The 14,966-nt window shown below is 38.7% G+C and overlaps 1 long non-coding RNA gene across 1 annotated transcript in view; it reads left to right on the top strand.

Moving 5' to 3' along the window:
* The first annotated feature begins 14,113 nt into the window (after nt 1-14,113).
* The window catches only part of LOC112644700 (uncharacterized), a 295,980-nt gene continuing 295,127 nt past the window's right edge, over nt 14,114-14,966 (top strand). The window contains exon 1 of the long non-coding RNA XR_007401034.1: nt 14,114-14,280. This is a non-coding gene — a long non-coding RNA (uncharacterized LOC112644700). The remainder of the gene's footprint in view (nt 14,281-14,966) is intronic.

Below are 14,966 nucleotides of genomic sequence, written 5' to 3'. Positions count from 1 at the left end.
TTTCCAAGAGGCTCACTTTACCACACAGACTGAGCCTGGGTGCCCAAGCTCAGCGTCTCTTGCAGGGCAGCGTTCTATTACACAATGGTCCTTTCTCAAAGCTCTTCTTTTTAAATGAATCGACTAGGAATAAGATGAGCTGATGGAGAATGTTGGTGATATCACCCCTACTGGAAAAATGTCTCCATGTAGTGCTTTCTGGATTTGTGGGAAAGTATTTTGAATTTTTTTAAAATATTTTATTTGAGAGAGAGAGAGAGTACGAGTGAGTGAGTAAGCATGAGTGGGATAGGGAAGGGCAGAGGGAGAGGCAGAAGCAGACTCCCCACTGAGCAGGAAGCTCCATGCAGGGCTTGATCCCAGGACCCTGAGAACATGACCTGAATTAAAAGAAGGTGCTTAACCAACCAAGCCACCCAGGTGCCCCTATATTTTGAATTCTAAGCAATTCAAGACAGTGACCTGGGGAAAGAGCTGAGCTGGGGGCAAGAACGCTAATTTTAGCTACTTTTGGTTCTCTCTCTCTTTTTTTTACTTCTCTGTGCTCAGTTTACTTCTTTAATCTTATGAGATGTCCTGAACCTCAGTCTCTGGTCTGGGGAAGCAAAACTGCATGCAAATAGCTTTTGGCTCTGGCACTTAGACCCCGTTCAGTAGAAGCCCACATAGGGTCAGTTATTTGAATTGAAAACAGACCTGAATAAAGAGATATCTGTACTGTGTCCCAATACCTCCACGTCCAACTAGTTATCAGTAGGCTGTACAGAATGAAAAGGCCTTCCAGCAAGCCAGGCTCATTGCTGCCTAGTGATTTAATTTGAGAACCCGGATCATAAATTGGACTGGATGTAGAACAGCAGCCAAGGCTGAGAGTCTGCCTGGGTGTGCTGTGCTCGCCGTGAGCTGATCTAACCAGCAGGCGTGCTGTCACGTCTGGGTCATCTGCTGTCACTGGACGGCTCCCTGTGGGAGGTCCAGGTCAGAGCATTGCAAGAGTCTAGACAGGAGGTGACAAACATGTTGACCTTTGGGACAAGATTGATCTCCATGTTTCTTGACAGGAGGCCTTTCCAGAGAAGGTCTCAGGAGGAGCAGCCTAAGTGCTTCATTATTTGTGAGTGGGATCAAACCCATGTAACCGCTCCACCCAGATCGGAACGCCAAAGAGGTTTTTTTGAGGTTGTTTTTCTGAGCTAAAGGGTAATGTTTATTTACTTCATCAGTTTTCCTACAGTGTTCACTTTGGGCTTCAAGAGTGGAATATTTGCTGAGGAGGGGAAAAGAACTTGCTTTAATGGTGCATCAACTCTGAGGCCAACTCTAGGAAAGGTGCTTTTTCATTTGCTATTTCATTTAAACCTCATAAAATGTTGTGAAATTTGCATCTTTACCCTCACATTAAAGAGGAAAGTTAGAGGTTCTGAGATGACAGATCTTGCCCAAGGCCGTGCAGTAAGTCATCAATAAGGTCAGATTGAAACCTCAATTTATTCTGATATTATGCCTGATACCTTCCCAGGGTCTGGTTTTTCTACTCCAGTGTCAATGATTTCAGCTCCTCCTGGAACTTTAGGGGTTATCAAAATGTTAAAATAATTTTAAAAAATAGACTTTTGCTTTTCCTCCAATCATCTGATTTTAAGTAAACTGAAGTGTGTCTTCTTATTTTGTAGCCATCTGGTTATCCCTGAAAAAGAATAGATCTTGTTCAAGTGAAAGAGGTGAAGTAGGAACTGGTCTAGACTAATCCATCCTAATGTGCATTCCATGGGACAGAATGGACATTCTCCACCCAAAAACATTTGGAAAACTTGGCATAAATGTCTCCTTCATGAAGAGTCATGTGATTGGATTTGCATTTTGTTGAAACCCCAAGTTTTGAAACTTAAGGGATCATGCAACTTTATCCCCCAGCCTAGAAAATTGATTCATATCACATGGGTTTAAGTGTTTTGTGGACCACTATTTGCAGACACTGGTTTATATTTTAATGATAGTAATGCTTCTCTGAATCTAGATTAAGAGGCTTTACTCATTCAGGCAATGAGAATAGGATCAATTATCTAGGCTTTTAGCCACTTGCTGTGGCCAAAGCTCTGAGCAACTAGCAAATGCAAGGACAATCCCAAACAGCTTGGAAACTATTTGAATATTATTTTGTAGATGGTGGAGATATTTCAAGTCTGAAAGAAATAGACAAGCCTGTACATATAGTCTTCTAAGGTGTATGGTATGTGTTTCCTTATACCCTTAAGCCCAAATATTTGCACAGAGCATGTTTCTTCTATTTATTTCCATTCTTTTTCCCTTCCTCTTCCTTTCTTTTCTCCCCTTCCCTCTACATCTGACCAAATCTACAAGCCCTCTTTGTCTGAACAAATCTGTGGGCAGAATGTGATAATACTTGCACAGACAACTGTATATTCCAAAATCTTTAACCATCTTCAAGCTGAACTTCATGTACATTAGACTTGTCAACTTAAAAAGAGATTCCCATTGAGATTAACCACAGTTTGTGGGTTAACAAAAACTATCCTGGCTAGAAATGGAGCCAATATCTCATTCTCCAAACTATCAAGATTAGGCCATCTCTCTAGTTATTTATTTTGGGTTGTTGGTGTGTTTAATAGTACACCAGAGATTCTTTTTGTTTGATTTTTAAAGATAATTATATTTATATAAAAAAAAAGAGGTTTCAAAGCTAGGGGGAATTCTGTAAGGATATACACTACTTTGGTTGCTTCAAGGCATTTATTGATTTATTTTACAATAAAACATTTCACACAGACTGCCTGCTTAAAGGGGAACAATATGTGGTTCAAGGATTTCCTTTAAATTTGTTAGGAGACTGAAATTTTATTTTTATTTGCTCGGATAAACACAAAATCCAATCTCCCAGACCTTCAATCCAGCACTTAGAAGAGTAACTCCCTCTGAAGGGACTTTGAGATAGCTTAATTTCTCCAGTGGGAAGCTTAATGAATGCACCACCCAGGCATAACCTGGCATTTTTATAAGGTTGGTAGAAGATGTAGATTCAAAAATGTTTCACAACCATGATTTTAACAGACTCTAAAATAAGAAGAGGAAACAAATTACCTATCTCTTGACTCCCTCGCCCACTCTGAAAGAAATTACGTACCAGGCTGGGGGGAGGGGGGACCAAGTCCTGAAGAAAGATTTGGAGGTTTGAAGAGTGTGGGTGGGGCCTTTACCTGCAAGGATTTTTTTGGACTACTTTTAAATGGATTGTTTGGTTTGCATTATCAAAGCAGAAACTTCAAGTTCAGAAACAAAAGCTAGATGCTCTTTGCTTTATTCTTCTCTTTTGTGATTTTAAAGCAAGTCCTCTTTCTTGTCTCCTAAGGAGTTTGTTGACACAGGGATGCAGATTACTACAAAATGAGGCAATTACAGCAGTGGCAAACAAAAGTTTAAAAAATATTTGCCTTCTGTGGTGAAGCTCAGATGATCCCAGACTTCAGGCCACCCCGATACAGTATTTCTGTCTTTATGGCATTAAGGAGTAGAAAGGAGTGGTGTCCCCAAGAATGATTATTTTCTAAAAAATCTACTCTTCAGAGCAGAGCAAATGAAGCTCCAGTTGTTTTTAGAAGTGGGGTAAGTTAGGGGAGCACTGAAACTGAAGCACAAATGAGAACATGGAGTAGAGCTAGTTCTTTTCACGGAAGTGTAATTAACATACTGTGTTAGAGTGGTTTCAGGTGTGCAATATAGGGATTCAGGACATCCATACACTACACAGTGGTCATTGTGATAAGAGTACTCTTCGCTCCTTTTCTCTGTTTCCCCCACCCTCCCACCTACCTACCCTCAGGCAACCACCAGTTCTCTGTGTTTAAGAGTCTGGTTTAAAAAAAAAAAGAGTCTGGTTGGTTTTTTTTTTTTTTTTTTTGGTCTCTCTATTCTTTCTTTCTTTCTTTCTTTCCTTTCTCTCTTTTTTCTCTTTTCTCACCTTTCTCTTCTTTCTTTTTATTTCTCTTCCTTCCTTCTTTCCTCCCTCCCTCCCTCCTCCTTCCCTCTTCTCTCCCTCCTTCCCTCCTTCCTTTTCTTAGTTTCACCTGTGAGTGAAATCCTGTGGTATTTGTCTTTCTCTGACTTATTTCACTTAGCATTACACTTTCTAGCTCCACTTATGTTGCAAATGGAAAGATTTTATTCTCTTTTACAGCTGAATAATATTCCACTATGTGTGCATCTCTTTATTATCTTCTTTATCCACTCATCTTAGAATTGGTACTGGGAAAACCAAATAACTATGTGCAAAAGAATGAAACTGGACTATTTTCTTACATGCTACACACACACAAAAAAAAACTCATAAAATGGATCAAAGACCTAAAACTATAAAATTCCTAGAAGAAAATATAAGCAGTAATTTCCTTGACATTGACTGTAGAGACATTTTTGTAGATATGCATCCTCAGGCAAGGCAAACAAAAGCAAAATTAAACCATTGAGACTACACCAAAACGAAAAGCTTTTGCTCAGCGAAGGAAACCAACAAAATGACAAGGCAACCTACTGAATGGAAGAGATATCTATAAATGATATATCTGATAAGTATTTTAAAAATATAAAGAATTTATATAACTCAACACTCCCCAACCCCTCCAAATAATCCAATTAAAAATGGGCAGTTAGACACGAACAGACATTTCTCCAAGGAAGACCTATCAATGGCCAAAAGATGCATGAAAAGATGTTCAGCATTGCTAATCATCAGGGAAATGCAAATCAAAGCCACAATGAGATATACCCCCTTGCATCTGTCAGAATAGCTGGAATTAAAAAGACAAGAAATAATACGTGTTGGTGAGGATGTGGAGAAAAAGGAGCACTCATGCACTGTTGGAATGCAAACTGGTGCAGCCAATGTGGAAAACAGGATGGAGATTTCTCAAAAAATTAAAAGATGGTTCTTAAGTGCAGTCATACTGCCTGGGTTCAAATCTGGGCATCACCATCTACTAAGTATGTAACTTTGAACAAGTTTATTAAGTTCTACTTTGGTTTTCTCATTTGTAAAATGGAATGATTAATAGAAATACCCAGCCCATAGGGTTGTAGTGGGCTTGGAGAATGTGTGTGAAGCCTGAAAGAGAAGAATGTGAATAGATGCTTTCTTTTATAATATTATCATTAAATGATATCTATGATCTCTCTCATCTGTACTACATATTTTGTGTCCCTGGGTGAGTAAGCAGTGGGAGTTATTACTATGTCAACTGAATTAGTGACTCAGTTACTCAGCACATTTTTAATAAGTAGCTACTGTGAGCCTGGTACTATGCTAGGACTGGGAATATAACAATGAACATAGAAATGAAGTCCCTGCCCTCATGAAACTTACTGGGAGGATAATCAACAATACATTAATAAATATGTATTTAACATGGTGTTAAAATATTTGAAGAAAAGAAAGAAATGACAGGAAGACTCCACTTTGGGTTAGCTGATCAGGAAAGGCCTCTGAGGAAATGTTTTATAAGCCAATACCTAGATTGGAGACCATGTGGACATTCAGAGATCTGGAGAGGAGGGGGACGGAACATCAAATGCAAATGCCTAAGAACAAGTAGGAGTTTGAAATGTTTGAGCAATAGAAAGAACATGAGCAAGGCTGGGGCAGGATGAGCAAGGAGGGTGATACAGAAAAAGCCAGAATGCAAACCCTGAAGTCCACATGAAGAACTTCAGATTTTATTCTATAATGGTCCTAGTTAAATTATTGTAGTCATTCACACAGAGAAATGATGCTGTGGAGCCTCCTTAGAAAACCTAAATGCATCTGATTATTTTCTGAGCAGGGGAAACAGTTTTTCATTGCTTTTTCTCTCTGTCTCTCTCTGTCGACATATATATTATGTGCAGTTACAAATAAAAAGGTTATTTGCTCAATACATAAAGTGAAACTTTAAGAACATTCCACCTGTGACCTTTGCTGTATCAGATGAAACTAAGCTTTAGCCTGGTGTTTTGAACCTATACTCATTTCCAATAAACACCCCAAACATGTCCCCCTGAAGATTCTAATATGTTCTTGGGTGAGGAGAGAGAAGTCAGATGATTTATTTTCCCTATCCCCACTAAGAAAAAAAAATTTGGATTCTCCATACTGTCACCTGCCAAGAAGATGTTGTCCAGTTGTTCTGCAGTTTTTAATATATAAAAATGTAGAGCTTCCAAAGATAACATTGAACTATGATTTTGTTTTCACACCACATCCAACTTCTACCAAGTTGAGCATCTATGATTTAACCCACAGAGAATCATTTAAATACTGTACTAAGGGGATCCCTGGGTGGCGCAGTGGTTTGGCAGCCTGCCTTTGGCCCAGGGCGCGATCCTGAAGACCCAGGATCGAATCCCACGTCGGGGTCCCGGTGCATGGAGCCTGCTTCTCCCTCTGCCTGTGTCTCTGCCTCTCTCTCTCTCTGTGTGACTATCATATCATAAATAAATTTATAAAAAAAAAATTACTGTACTAAGTTTGGTGTTCTATCATCTTCCCTTCGTATATCTACACAGATAAGCCCTATGGAAATAGAACACTGCAGAAGGATCAAAGGGGGTGATAGACCTTTTAGACTGGTGTCAGGATACTCTCCTCCTTCTAGACCCAGCTTTGTCTCTATCCCATTAAATAACCTGAGTGTGTCATCTGGTCCCTCTGGCTCTTCCCCCTGGCCCCACCTTATCTTTCACTAGTAGAATGTGATATTGTATCAGGTTATCAGTAAAGTTTTTTTCAGAAGCCAACATCTACCCATAAAATCAGCTTACAACCAAAAAGAGGCAGGATTGGTCCTAGACAGTTGTGAGGGAGAAAAATAATTATCCCTGTTACCTGACTTCTTCATTCTTTTATTGCCATTCTAAAGGCACAAAGCCCAGAATATGGTACTTCTGACATTCAGTGAATGGAAATGTATTCTAGAGAGTAGTGAGCTTTCCCAGGCCTTTAAACACCTACAGTGCAGGTGGTAACCTCCTTCATCTCTCTAAAGAAGCTTGTCTGGAAGAAGTTCCATATTTATGTAGGGGTCAGAACTGGGAATACTTTTTGCTTCCAAATTATATGTCATCAAACTCTTCAAAACTCCCCAAGTTTTTTCCTCCTCCTTCCCACATCATATTTTGTTTCCCTCTTATCTCTAACTTTAGCAAACTGCTAACAATGATTGTGTACAAGGTTCAGCTCAATGGGTATCCAGCCATACTGATGGATGAACATGATGAAGTTTATCACTGTTGAGGTAGAAGCTGGTCTAAGAACGTTAGGATGTTGTGTTGAGACCTGGGTCAGCTGGTGTGCATGCCTGCCCACGAAATAAAAATAGATTTGGCAAAAACACATTCCTTGTGCCACAATGAAGCCATTCCTCTCCTACCACTAGTCACTACAGTTCATATTATTGATTACATTTTTTCTAGTCATTTTAAAGTGGTCAGTCTTATTTCTTTATCCAGCTTTATTGAGATATAACATTGTAAGTTTAAGGCTTACAACATAGTGATTTTATTATGTATATGCTGCCAAATGATTACCACGATAAAGGATAGTTAATACATCTATCACCTCTCATAGTTACAATTTTTGTGTGTGTGGTAAGACCTTTTAAAAGACCTGGGATCCCTGTGTGGCGCAGCGGTTTAGCGCCTGCCTTTGGCCCAGGGCGCGATCCTGGAGATCTGGGATCGAATCCCATGTCGGGCTCCGGGTGCATGGAGCCTGCTTCTCCCTCTGCCTATGTCTCTGCCTCTCTCTCTCTCTCTCTGTGTGTGACTATCATAAATAAATAAAAATTAAAAAAAAAAGACCTTTTACTCTCTTAGTGACTTCCAAATGGTAGATGAATATGGTGTTAACTATTAGTCACAATGGTGTACATCACATCCCCAGAACTTCTTTATCTTGTCACTGGAAGTTGGTATTCTATGACCACCTTCACTCATTTTCCTCACTCCTGGCTACCACCCATCTGTTGTTTGTTTCTATGACTTTGTTTTTGTTTTTATATTCCATATATAGGTGAGATCATACAGTGTTTACCTTTTGTCTGACTTATTTCATTCGCATGATGCCCTCAGATTTCATTCAGGCTATTATTAATGGTAGGATTTTTAAGACTGAATAATATTTCATTGTGTATATATCATACTTTATCCATTTACCTCTCAATGTCCATGTCTTGGCTGTTGGAAATGATGCTGAAATGAACATAAGGGTACATATGTCTCTTTAAGATAGAGATTTCATCTCTGTTGGGGATATATCCAGTTGTGGAATTGCTGGATCATATGGTATTTTTAATTTTTTAAAATTATTTCTTATATATGTTTTTGAAGAATCTCCATACTGTCTTTGCAAAGTCGGTGCACCCAGTTTACAATCCTAGTTGTCTATTTTATAGACAGTGTCCTCTCTGTTTCTTGAGGTTTCAAATCAGGCCATACTACTCTTGTATCATGCCCCAGATGGTTCAGGAAAACAAACCTCATACTATGGGCATTTACTCAGGACTGCTCTCTTCCTACTTATTTGTAACTTGCTCAGATGCTTCTCATATTTCTAGCCCCATGTTTGGATGACACTGAAGTCTCTGTCCAGTCAGAAACCCAGGACTTGGCATCTTCTGGTGCAGGTGGAGGAAGATGTCAGGTGTGTTTGTACTGCAGGGCAATTGATTTCCCAATTTGAACATGAAAATAATTCCTTGTGCTTTCTAGCTACTCTGCTTCATAGTGGTATTTTTAAAAGGCAAGTGGTATTCTTTAAAGGAGAGAGAATGATTATGCTGCATAATTTTAGCCATAAATTCTTCTATTACTGGGTCAGGATTGGACATGGAAACAACTCTCTAAAACAAAGCTGTTTGCCCATATCTAGCTCTCTGAGACCTGGACATATCTGGCAAAATTACGGTTTTATTATAACTTCCCTATGTATCTGCCATATTTTTCAGCAGATGATTTGTCCCACTTTTTAGTATTACCATTGTTTCTCTCAAAAATTTCACATGCCAGAAAAAACATTATAAAGGTTTACAAATCAATTTCTAAGAGAAAGCAGAGGAACTGGAGGATCACTTGAATTTTCATTATGGCTAAAGGCAGGAAAATAACCAGGTAATAAGGAGATATCAAACAAAACAAATCTAAAGAATTCATTAGCTCTAATATGACTTTTCTCTGTTGATGGAGATAAAACCTTAAACAGGTTCATTTCCTGACTCTAGAATCATTATGAAAATGTTTGTGGCATACCTATAAAAGAAATGTCTTTATTTTCAAGAGCTACAGTGAAATAAGGTAACAGAAATGGGCTAGAACTATTTGTGACATAAAAACAGATTTAAAAAATGAAGGATAGAAGGCACCTGAGGTGGCTCAGTAAGTTAAGTGTCCTACTCTCGATTTTGGCTCAATTCATGATCTCAAGGTCATGAGATTGAGCCCTGCATCAACATGGAAGCTGCTTAAGATTCTTTTTCTCCCTCTGTCCCTACCCGCCCACCTCTTCCCATCACAAAAAATCTAAGATAGAAATATTTTTAAGGTCATTTATGTATGTTTTACATATAATATTGTTGAAACAGGGAATATGCTGCATGACAGGGTTGTAGATAATATTAGACATGGTCAACTAGATCAGAGGTGCTTTAACATAAGTTTGGGTAGTAAAGAATGCATCCATTCATTGTTCCTTCATTTATTGTAGTGGGTGCTACAATGTGCCACCTGAATGCCCTCTTTCAGAACTGAGGTCTCAATTCCCCAGTTGTCCTTAGTGTTAGCTGCAGATGGATCACAGCTCAAGGCTTCTTCAGGACTTGTTCTGGCTGAAGGGAGCTGCCTTCCCTGAAATTATTTCCTACCCGCTCCCTGGGGACAGTCAGCTTGCAGTGACTGGTCCATGTACAGGGCTGAGTCCTACTGTGTCTCCATACGGAGCATCTCTGAAGGGGACCATTCTGTCTCAACTGCATCTCTCCAGCTCTGCATCTTTTGCCCTATTACACATGTTTTTCCTGAGACTGCACCTTCTAAAATTTCAAAGCACAAATCTCTGTCTCAGAGTCTACTTCCCAGGGACAATGACTTAAGATATGCATCAAGTAATTTTGAGCATCTATCATGTACTAAGCATGGCTCTAGATATTAGGAATACTGGTGAATAAGAAAAGTTTCTTTCCCTCTTGGGGCTTGCATTCTTGAAGGTGGATGGGGGTGATAAGATACAAAAAAAATGTCAGGTAGTGATAAATGTTAGGATATAAAACTAGAGAAGGGTGTAAAACTAGAGAAAGTGTTTGAAACCGTTGCTGGTGTGTATGTGTGTGCATGTATCTGTGCATGCTTTGGGGGGGAGTGCATTTCTGCTGAGAATCCTGAATAATAAAGAGCTCAGAGAGCCTAAGAAACAGTGTTTAAAGCAGGTGCAAAAGGTTATTTTGGTCACCCACCTATGATTACTAATGCAGATAGAAAAGAAAGTCTTCCAGGACTTGGCTCCTGGGCATCTTTTCAACTTTATTGCCCCCCCTACACCTCCTGCTTTATCCAGATGACAGCCCTCCAGGGTTCTTGGATCATGTTCTATTCTTTTTTTTTTTCCCCCAGCTTTTCATCCTAAGGAAAACTAAATTAGGTTTATATATTTTTCCAGTTGTATTGAGAACTAATTAACATATATCACTGTATAAGTTTAAGGCATATGGCATGATGGTTTAGTTTACATATATTGTGAGATGATTTACCACAATAGGTTCTGCAACTATCCATCTTCTCATAAGTATAATAAAAGGAAAGAAAGAAGAATAAAGGAAAACAAATGTTCTCTTGGTGATGAGAAATCTTAGGACTTGCTCTCTTAATGACTTTCCTATATATCATACAGCAGTATTCGCTGTAGTGATCATGTTGCACATTATATCCCTAATACTCATTTATCTTATAACTGGAAGTTTATAACTTTTGATCACTTTTCTCCAATTTCCCCTCCTCTCACCCCCATCTCTGGTAACCACAAGTCTGATTTCTTTTTTGATGACTTTTAAAAAAAGTGATTCCACATATAAGTAAGATGACATAGTATTTGTCTTATTTCATTTACCATAATGTCTTCAAGGTCCATCTATGGTGTCACAACTGGTAGGAATTCCTTTTTTCTTTTTTTAAAGGTTTTATTTATTTATTCATGAGAAACACACAGAAAGAGGCAGAGACATAGGCAGAGGGAGAAGCAGGCTCCTTGTGGGGAGCCTGATGCAGGACTCAATCCCAGGATCTCGGGGTCATGACCTGAGCCAAAGGCAGATGCTCAATCACTGAGTCACCTAGGTACCCTGGAATTCATTTTTTTTTATAGCTCAGTTATTTCACTGTAAATATATACTATAACTTCTTTATCCATTCATCCATCAACTGGACACCTAGGTTGTTACCATGTCTTGGCTATTGTAAATAATGCTGCTATGAAGATGGAGATGCAGGTCTTTTTAAATTATTGTTACCTTTGGATATATTCCCAGAGCAGAATTGCTGGATGAATTTACATTTTCCTAATAATTGGTGTTGTCGAGCATCTTTACATGTACCTGTTGGTCTTTCATATATCTTCTTTGTAGAAATGTCCATTCTGATTATTTGTCCATTTTTAAATTGAGTTATTTGGGTTTTTTGCTACTGAGTTGTAGGAGTTCTGTATATGTTTTGGATATGGACCCCTTATCAGATATATGGTTTACAAATATTTTTTCCCATTCTGTAGGTTGTCCTTTTAGTTTACTGATGGTTTCCTTTACTGTGAAGAGGCTTTTTAGTTTCCTATAATTCAACTTATTTTTTATTTTGTTTCTTGTGCTTTAGGTGTCATATCCCAAAAATTATTACCAGACTCATATCAAGGAACTTTGTTCACATGTATTTTTCTAGGAGTTTCATGTGTATTTTTCCAGGAATTAAATCTTGCATTTAAGTTTTTATTTTGATTTAATTTTTGAGTGATATAAGATATGGGTCCAATTTCAATCTTTTACGTTTTAATTTTATTGAGTGATGAATTAATTGATCATGACCTGAGCTAAAATCAGAGTAAGATGCTTAACTGACTGAGCAACACAGGTGCTCTCCAGTTTCAGTATTTTAAATGTGACTATCCAGCTATCCCAGTACCATTTGTTGAAGGTACTGTCTTTTCTTCAATTGAGTAATCTTGGCTCCCTTGTTCAATATTAGTTGACTATATATACTTAGGTTTATTTATGGGCTCTCAGTTCTGTTCTATTAGTCTATGTGTTTGTTTTTATGCCGGTAACATATTTTGATGACTATAGCTTTATAGTATAGCTTGAAATAAGAAGTATGACACCTTTTGCTTTGTTTTTTTTTATTTTTTTTTATTTTTTATTTTTTAATTTTTATTTATTTATGATAGTCACAGAGAGAGAAAGAGAGAGAGGCAGAGACATAGGCAGAGGGAGAAGCAGGCTCTATGCACCGGGAGCCCGACATGGGATTCGATCCCTGGTCTCCAGGATCGCGCCCTGGGCCAAAGGCAGGCGCCAAACCGCTGCGCCACCCAGGGATCCCTGCTTTGTTATTTCTCATCCTAGGATATCTGGCAAAAAAGCATTTTGTCTACTTTATATTTACTTCTGGAAGGCAATTCAAAGGCAGGCCATCCTGATAGAATTTGTAATAAGAGCACCTCAAACAGTACAACATTATTTTTAATATTATAGACTAAGCTGCTAACATGTAATGTAAAATTCAGTCTTTCTCTTCCTACCCTCTCAACCACTAAGTGTTTCTGAAGGGATTTCATTACCTTTTATTTGTTGAATGCAAATAGAATAATAAATGATATTCTCAAACTTCATGGATTTCCCTAACTTCCCTATTTTAATCCTCTCTGTCAGTGGTTTGAAGGTATTTTTGCCTCTGATTAAAAAGTTGGAGTATTTCACTGGATGTTTTATAGGCAGATTGGTAAAGTAGGTGTGAAGGGCTCTGGAATTCCTATCATAAGATATATAGGGGGAGAAATAGGAAGGATGACCAAGAAAAAGCTCCACAGACTTTGTTCAAGTCCTGGAAGGTCTTATTTGGGGTGATATTATAGTTTTCCTGTGTTCCACTGGAATGTAGAATTAGGACAAAAAGTTGAACTCTATGCCCAGCTAGATTTTAGCTCAATAAGAGGAGAATCATTCTAAAAGTCATAATGTTCCAATGGTGGAATCATTTGTCTCTGAGGTAATGAGTTTCCCATTGCTGAAAGCATTCAAGCTGCCTGGATTGCTGAAAAGTTCTCAAGCATTTAAATCTACTGGTAGTGTGAAAGAGTGCTTCTGCATTAGAAGTTGAGTTGGGTGAGATGAACTCAATTTGTGCTAAGCTTTTGTGATTCTATGATATGAGATAAAGATTATGACTCATTTTATTTTCTGAGTTTATTTATGAATAGAAACTTGAAGGATAGGACTAATGGCCTTGTCAGTCTCCTTCTTTGTGGAAGGACCTCAAGTTACTGAAAGATGAAATCGCAAGTTGAATTTAATGGAAGAATGACCCTTTGACATTGGCCTCAGACAGTATACCACCTGTCAGCCTGAGGTATGAAGAAAGTGGGACTCACCAAGCAACTGGGGACCCAGGAGAGCAGTGAGACTTCAGCAGAGACTCATGTTGCTGCTGTCTTGGGTTGCTTCATCTTCTTGCATGACAGGAAAATGACATCATTTTATGGGAAGACTAGCACCCAGAAAAAAGAAAAAAAAAAAAAAACAAGATTCCTAAATCTCTCTCTTTTAAAAATTATATATTTTAATATCACAAATTTAATTTTACAGAAAACCAATATCTTAAACTTTAATTACAGAAGGATAGAATGGCACAGTTGGGAAGAGCCTGAGGGGCTTGATCTCGGTGCCTCCACTGTGGTGGATTTATTATGGTTAACTCACTCTGCTTCCCTCCAGGTGGAGGAGTATACTTCTCTGTGATACTGAGATTGGGCTTGCTTTGGCCACTAGGACATGAGTGGAAGTGGCACATGCCATTTCTGGGCAGAAGCTTTAAAACTCCAGTTTGTACTTCACTCTATTCTCTTTTCCTTTAGCCGCAACTCTGGGCAGTGATCCCAGGGGGTGTTGCTTCATCCCACCTGGGTTGCAGAATGAAGATGATGCAGAGGAGCGCCAGAGCTGGCTGTGATGATCATGTTGCAAGAGTGAGAAAACAGCTTTAGTGGTAAGCCACTGAGATTTGGGGGGTTGTTACTATGGCATACTGAGAACCTCTTGACTGGTACAGAAATAATTAGCTTTGCAATAGCTAGGAGAGAATGCAAGTCTGTTGATTGTGGTGGTTATACTAACACTTAACCTTAATTGGTACTTTCTGTGTGCCAGGCATTGTGTTCATTACTTTCTTTTTCACAGCCACTTGATGGAAACATGTATTATTAATGAGAAACTGAGGCAGAGAGTTTATGTAACTTGATAAAGATTATGCAACCAGTGAGTAACAGAACTAGAATTTGATAGTGATCACGACCCAGGCTGGAATCCAGGCTCTCAAGCAGTTTCCTTGAGTTGTCATTCCTCTTCTTTGCTCCAGTTCTCAAACTTTTCATCTGTAAAATAGGCTCTATGTCACTTTTGCTGCTCATGATAATGTTTTGAAGAAAGAACTGGATGAAGAAAGGTTTTCTGATGTTTCCTCTACTTCCCAGGATATTGGAAGCAGAACTAAAAACAGATCCCAGAAGGTGGCTGGCTGTGTGACATTTTAAACTAATAATAAGTTACCTTTGTTTGATTTCTTATGACCATCCATAGCCATGGTGGCTCCAGCATGGCTTTGGCTAAGACGAAAGCTCGGGATGAATTTTGGCCTCACAGCTCAATTATGCCAGGGCCCTGCAAAATGTGGCG

This window comes from Canis lupus, chromosome 1 (assembly GCF_003254725.2).
Source record: "Canis lupus dingo isolate Sandy chromosome 1, ASM325472v2, whole genome shotgun sequence".
In the NCBI taxonomy this organism is placed as follows: domain Eukaryota; kingdom Metazoa; phylum Chordata; class Mammalia; order Carnivora; family Canidae; genus Canis; species Canis lupus.
Note: the sequence above shows the minus strand (reverse complement) of the source record. Positions and strands in the feature narration are given on the sequence as shown.